Source organism: Typopeltis vanoorti, chromosome 12 (genome assembly GCF_054136105.1).
Source record: "Typopeltis vanoorti isolate ZY-2024b chromosome 12, IOZ_Tvanoo_1.0, whole genome shotgun sequence".
Lineage (NCBI taxonomy): Eukaryota > Metazoa > Arthropoda > Arachnida > Uropygi > Thelyphonidae > Typopeltis > Typopeltis vanoorti.
Window position 1 is genome coordinate 76,663,736 of NC_143560.1, and position 7,517 is coordinate 76,671,252.

Below are 7,517 nucleotides of genomic sequence, written 5' to 3' on the forward strand. Positions count from 1 at the left end.
CACACATAATTGATACATAAAAAACGTTGTATTTTTTTAAGTTGTTCAGACTCACGTGATCGCCAATATTAAATAACTGCAGCATAGCTATCTGGGATGTTATAACTCAAATTGTTGTTTAAGTGGACAGGATTCAGCAGGATTTCCCTTGATTCTATAATTTTTCTCTCAAACTCATCATCACAGCGAAAAATATTTTCTGATCTATCCCAGCAAACGGAGTGGCTTTGTTGATCATCATTAGGATTATTTGAAAAAAAAAAACATGACTGGATAATGCATGTGGTCTTTCGTAAGAGATGTCTCTTTTATGCTCTTCTATACGTTGCTCAACAGATTTGTTAGTTTGTCCAAAATAAAGGATATTGCAATCGCACCATAATTTATATACACCTGGATATTTTAGGTTGTGATGAGGAGGCTTTGGATGGCTGATTAGAGAACGGATTTTAGGAAGTGTGGTGAAGAACGTCTTGATGTTATATATTTTTAAGGACTTTTGCTAATTTGTTAGAGACTGTGCTAATGTATGGGATGGAGATGCTGCCTTTAAAAGTAATAGTTTCTGGGGTGCACCGTTTAGGAGGATCCAGAAGAAATTTCTTAATCGTTTTTTCAGAGTAACCATTTTGTTTAAAGATAAGAGAGAGTTGATTTATTTCTTTTTGTAGTTCATCTTGTTCATTCAAGAGAGCGCGTGCTCTGTGTCCTAAGGTAGAGATAGTTCCAAGTTTTTGTGGTGGAAAGTGATGAGAAAGATTATGCAGATATCTATTGGTATGAGTAGGTTTTCAGTATATAGAGATTTTTAATCTTTCAGAGCAACGTGTAAGCATGACATCCAGGAAAGGCAAAGACTTATCTTCATCTTTCATCAAAAACACCGCAGATTTTGTTTCTCATATTAAAGATATTCCCATCGATGAAAGTGATATATTAGCAAGTTTTGACATTATATCTTTGTTTACTAACGTTCCTACAGACGAGGTACTTACATTACTAAAGGACAAATTATCCAAAAAAAAATGTTTGCTTTATTAAAACATTGCATTCATTCTGGTTACTTCAAATATCAGGACTCCATTTACCAACAAAAACAAGGCCTCGCAATGGCAATCCTTTGTCCCCAGCTCTAGCTAACATCTTCCTTGAAGATTTTGAAACGAAAGCCATATCTTCCTTCTCTCTTAAACCGAAAGTTTGGAAAAGATATGATGATATTTTTCATTGTTTGGAATCACGGGCGCACATCTCTCATACATTTTCTTCATCTTAACACCCAACATCCTAATATAAAATTTACTGCTGATCTAGAAAATAATAAGTCCTTGCCTTTCCTGGATGTCATGCTTACACGTTGCTCTGAAATATTAAAAATCTCTATATACAGAAAACCTACTCATACCAATAGATATCTGCATAATCTTTCTCATCACTTTCCACCACAAAAACTTAGAACTATATCTACCTTAGGACACAGAGCATGCTCTCTCTTGAATGAACAAGATGAACTACAAAAAGAAATAAATCAACTCTCTCTTATCTTTAAACAAAATGGTTACTCTGAAAAAACGATTAAGAAATTTCTTCTGGATCCTCCTAGATGGTGCACCACAGAAACTATTAATTTTAAAGGCAGAATCTCCATCCCATACATTAGCACAGTCTCTAACAAATTAGCAAAATTCCTTAAAAATATATAACATCAAAACGTTCTTCACCACACTTCCTAAAATCCGTTCTCTAATCAGCCATCCAAAGCCTCCTCATCACAACCTAAAATATCCAGGTGTATATAAATTATGGTGCGATTGCAATATCCCTTATTTTGGACAAACCAACAAATCTGTTGAGCAACGTATAGAAGAGCATAAAAGAGACACCTCTTACAAAAGATCACATGTAACTGCATTATCCAGTCATGTTCTTTTTTCAAATAATCCTAATGATGATCAACAAAGTCACTCCGTTTGCTGGGATAGATCAGAAAATATTTTTCGCTGTGATGATGAGTTTAAGAAAAAAATTATAGAATCAAGGGAAATCCTTCTGAATCCTTAAACAATTTGAGTTATAACATCCCATATAGCCATGCTGCAGTTATTCAATATTGGCGTTCACGTGAGTCTGCACGCATACTTGCAATAAACAGTGACACGCCTGTTAGAACAACTTGAAAAAAATATAACGCTTTTTATGTATCAATTATGTGTGGCGAATTTTTATCTGTATTTTCCAGTTTTTAGATACTTCAATGTTTATTACTATTCTCTTCCTTTAAGAATACCTGATGAAGGCTATTATAAGCCGAAACTAGTTGTATTATTCTTATTAAATCTTTATAAGTAATCTCGGTTTTTAAGTCATTAAATCTATTTAAATATATATATAATTAAAGATACCAAGCAATTTTATAAGCTAGGTTTTAATCCTTTTACCCAAGTAAGCAAGCAAGTCAAGTTTGCGCATGCACCTAGTGCAAGTCTGAGGCAACTCGTGGTAAAGCTGCAGTAAGTCCGATCACACCTTCATTAGTATTTTCCCCTAATGCAAAGCACATCCCCTTGCGAAGATGTATGATGCTATGCATTAAAGACAAGGGTCACTACCCAGACAGGTTTCGGCCTTTATTGAGGTCTCGTCACTGGGAGCCAGACCTAAAAATGCCAAGGCTGAAGTAATGCAGAGCTTATAAATTTTATCTAAAAAAGGTAAAACTTTTTTCTTTTTTTTACCTAAAAAGGTAAAAAACTTCCTTCATCTTACTCTCATCCTGAGATTTTTATTTAATAAGGTCAAAGCACTTTGTGGCAACTTGTTTAGGTACAATTTATAAGCTCTGCATTACTTCAACCTTGGCATTTTTTTTAGGTCTGGGTCCCACTGAGGAGACCTCAATAAAGATCGAAACTGGTCTGGGTAATGACCCTTGCCTTTAATGCATAGCATCATACATCTCCGCAAGGGGATGTACTTTGCATTAGGGGAAAATACTAAGGAAAGTGATCGGAGCTTACTCCACCTTTACCACGAGTTGCCTCACACTTGCACTACGTGCAGACGCAAACTTGACTTATTTGTCTGTTTGCCTAATTCGGAAAACTGATTAAAACCTAGCTTATAAAATTGCTTGGTATCTTTAACATAGTATATACCCAAGGTAAAAAAAACTTCCTATATATATTATACACACACACTGGGGGGATCCTCCCCCTGACGCCTAGCGCCCCCCCCCCCGAGTTCCAGACTGGTAGGCCGGTTCTCCTTGAATTCTGATGACTCGAATTTTGAAAATTCGAAAGGGGGTTCCGTCCCTCTGGCACTATTCCCCCCCCACCCCGAGTTCCGGACTGGTAGGTCGGTTCTCCTTAAATTCGGATGACTCGACACTCAAGGTATCCCCTGAGTTTCAAAAAACTTGAAAAATGTTTCATAAAAAAAAGGCTTATCATTTTATATCTATAGGGTAGATATTTTAAATCCTCCACTTCCACATATATTCTCTGAAAAATATATTGGTAATTGACTTTGCTCGTGCTAGAAGAAACTGTACGCCTTCTTTCCAGCAAGAAATCCTATTTCAAATCTCGTTTTAAACAGTGTTCAACCTGTGGTTATTTTAATGCATGTTACATCAAAGAACATGAAAAATATCTTTACGGAGTGGGAAGAAAAAAATCAAGCAACGCAGCAGTTAATACAACGTTCGCTATAACTCTGTTACCCCATTAAATTTTAACGAAAACGGTCCACATGGGTGAAGACACTTACAGAAAAATTGAGAACAAGGCGACAGAGATAAATGAGGCATCGATGCAAAGGTCATCAAGTCCCAGTCGAATGCCACTTTAACGTGTTCTCATTTCCTAGAATCCATCCTGCGGCCGTCCTTAAAGATGGTGATGTAGTTTACGAAAATCCATTTTCTAAATGGTTCCCTACGGAGATAATTAATTTTGCAGCCACAGTCTCAGAAGAGTTGTTGGCTCCAGTAGGGAGGTACGTTGTAAACTAATCACGTGATCAAAGGTTCGCGTGCTGCGTGAACGACGAATTATTGCTACGTAGTGTGTCAGTAACCCTTTCATACAGAACTTTTTCCACTAACCAAAATATGCAACCAGGTGGTGCTGTTATAAAACACTTCTCATCAGATGTGTTATTGGTTACTTGTCAATACTTGTACAGTACACTAGATGAACTACCTAGAGTTGCTCTAGGTAGTTCATCTAGATAAAATGTTAAGGTAATCTATTTCGGAGTTCCCTCTTCTCTTTAATGTTATTAATAAATTCCTTTTTTTGCACTACTCTTACGAAGAGACATTTGCCGGAGGGGTAGGGGAGGAAGTAGATTACTTTGGTATGCGATACGTGTTGGTAGACGATCGCAGTACTGTTTAAATCATTGGGATAATCCAACCTAATAAATTTATTAGTTTACAGTTTCGGATATCGTAAGTTTACAGGTTTTTCTGTTCTTCATTTTGGACAACCAACCAGAAGAATAATATTCCATTTCATATCTCGGAGAAGAAAAAGCCTAATTGGACACCATTTGAGGCATGGGGGACTGATTACAGAAATAATAGAGGGGACTGTAGAAGGAAAGAGGCCACGAGGCAGACCAAGAATTTCATATATAAATAACATAATGATGCTAACTGGCGCTAAGAGTTATGAAGAGATAAAAAGGAAGTCACAAGACAGGATGTTGTGATGTGCTGCTATATTTACCAATTTTCGGATTGATTCACCAAAGAAGAAGAGATCTCGGAGGTGGGCTCTGTAGTATTATTTCAATTAGGTTTACTGAAGTTAACGCTGTTATAACGTATCCACCCAAACGCAATGGCTGGTATCTGTACAACGTGCAAGATGTCATCTACCATAGTGATTCACGGCCTTAATTGCTTCGATAATTATTAAGCATCTACAACTTAAAAATTACAACCTACTCGCCATTTTTACCAAAACAAGAAAGGGCAGATACAATAAGGGGAAAAAAGTAGTCACTATTCAATGTAAATGTAACAAAAACAAAGCTGAAAAATAAAATTTTCGATATATATTGATGGATTACTAATAACCAATCCAACTGTCATCTAACGATTTGTGCAAATCGATCAATGTTTGCATTCTTCGATAAAGGCGGACAATGTTGCCAACCTCGCCTCTAACTGACAAGAAGGCAAGGCCAGCTGGTCACGAAAGAAGACAATTAATCACAAGTATGATTATAGACAACAGACACGAAGTAGTACATCGAGATGAATGGATTACAATAAATTCAGGCTGCTCGAGCCATGGATTCCGTTCAGAAAATAATGGTTTATTGCAGTTACTTTTAGCCTGATATTCAGAGAACAGTAAAAAATGTTTATCTTTACCCAGCAAGACGTATAAAAAGTCAAAGTTATTTCCAAAAGGCGTGAAAGTTATATCAATATTCAGCTTTCGAAATAAATCCCGCAGTCAACTACAAAAGACATCCTAATCGAAATCCGAATTGATTCTTATTGCTATCGTCTGAGGATGAGATGGAAACAGGTGTGCTTGGGAGATTAAACGAATTCTGCGTGAAGATTTCTAAGACGTGAAAGAAGTTAGAATGGGTGAGAATTCGAAAATAGCTTTATTTTTAGCGAATGCAAAACATGTACGTTCCTCTTCTCGTCTGCGATACAAATTTTCTGAAAAACCATTTTGAAAAATTTCACAATAGAATGTTTGCTGTTTTATTTCTTTACAGACCCAAACATGGGACCCCAAGTCAGGTAAGATGTTTGGAAATTTAGGCAAAGATAAATATCAAATACGAATAAGTTAAGTTATGGCTGAACAACTAATGCTATAAGGTTAGCAAGTGCGATTACCGTGTGGAGTATTCATCATGTTCGTCTGTTTTGCAGGATGCAAAATCAGAGTTTTCAGAAGAGAAAAAATATTTCCTGTCTCCGTAAAAGTTCGGCTAACTTACCCTTTGCTGAAAAAAGTCTTAAAAGTTCCTCTTGACCCAAGTGTAAGAAAACAAAAGGTTTTCTTACACTTTGAATCGTCGACTTTTTTTTATTCATTAAAACAGAAAGTTTCTCATACGTTTCGCTGTCTATACGGCTGACCGCATCTACAGGAAGAGATTTAGCACAAATAAAAAACAAAACTCAGACGTTTCCCAACCGCCGTTATTTCTTTAAATTCAAAAATACTGCATTGATAGCTTAGAATGCGAATGCTAGCTTAAGAGGGCGTGCATATGTGCTAATTAATGACTTCCAGATGTTTTTCACGGAGTCCTTGTTTTCTACATGCATACAGATATCCACATGCAAGCTCTTTATCACCAAAAAAGTAGATATCAAAACCTCAAAAATAGCTTTATATACTTAAAAATTCAAACTGAAAGGGAAAGAAAATAACTATAAATTCCATCAGTCAGTTCCTCCAAAATGGCTACTCAAAAAAAAGTGAATCTTTAATTTTCCGATGAACCTTCCCATAATCTCTCGGAAATTAATAACAAAAGGCACGGGCTCCTTATCGTACATTGGCAACACATCAAGAAAAATAGTCCAGTTATTAAGATCAGTCAACTTTAGAACGGTTTCAAACCAAGTAACACCTTACAATATATCCTACATTTCCCCTAAAGACAACGTTCCATTCTACAAACATCCTGGGGTATATAAAAGATTCCTTGTTTTTGCGGAAGGGTATATATAGGTTAAACTGAGATTAGTTTCAAAATCTGTAAAAAAGAACCTGTAAGCGATGTTAAAAACAAGAGACTATCAATCCAGTATTTTTCAATTTATAGAAATAACAGCTGTTGGGAAACGTTTGAGGTTTTTAACTCCTCTCGTGAAGAAGTTGTCAGCCATACAAACAAAGAACCATTCATTTAGTAAACAAACTCCACAGCTACGCTACTTGTATATGACTTCTGCATTGGTCCAACTTTAGTATCTACCTGGGTCCGGCTACTACTACTAATTAGACCTAAAGAGGAATCGAAATCCATCTGGTTAGCGGCACTTTCCATAATGTTTTGCATTACCGGCTGCAAAAGCAACTGCATCCATATACAAGTAACCCAGTCGTGAAGACACGGGAACTTTGTTTGCGCCTATTAGCTTATGTATAGGATTAAAACAAGAATATAATTTCTTGTCAAATATATATCTTAGACTTCCAGAATACTTCTGGAGCGATGCCCTTCAATTATGCGATGGAGAGATCCCTTGTCTATCTATAAAATGTATTAAGTAAATTAATAGCTGCAATTGATGTAGGACAAATTTAATTATTCAAGTTTAGCATTCGCAGAAAACAACTGGTTGATATTGAAATAATGAAATGTGTTGTCAAGATTTTACAGTAGATGTTGAATGCACCAAGAAGGCAAACCATTAGAAACCTAAATGGAAGTAGACTAGTCCATCTGTCATAGGTACTTGGAAAGATTGGGGAGTAGAATTTTTCCCCCAAGAAAACCAGGTTAAGACTATCACAGTAATC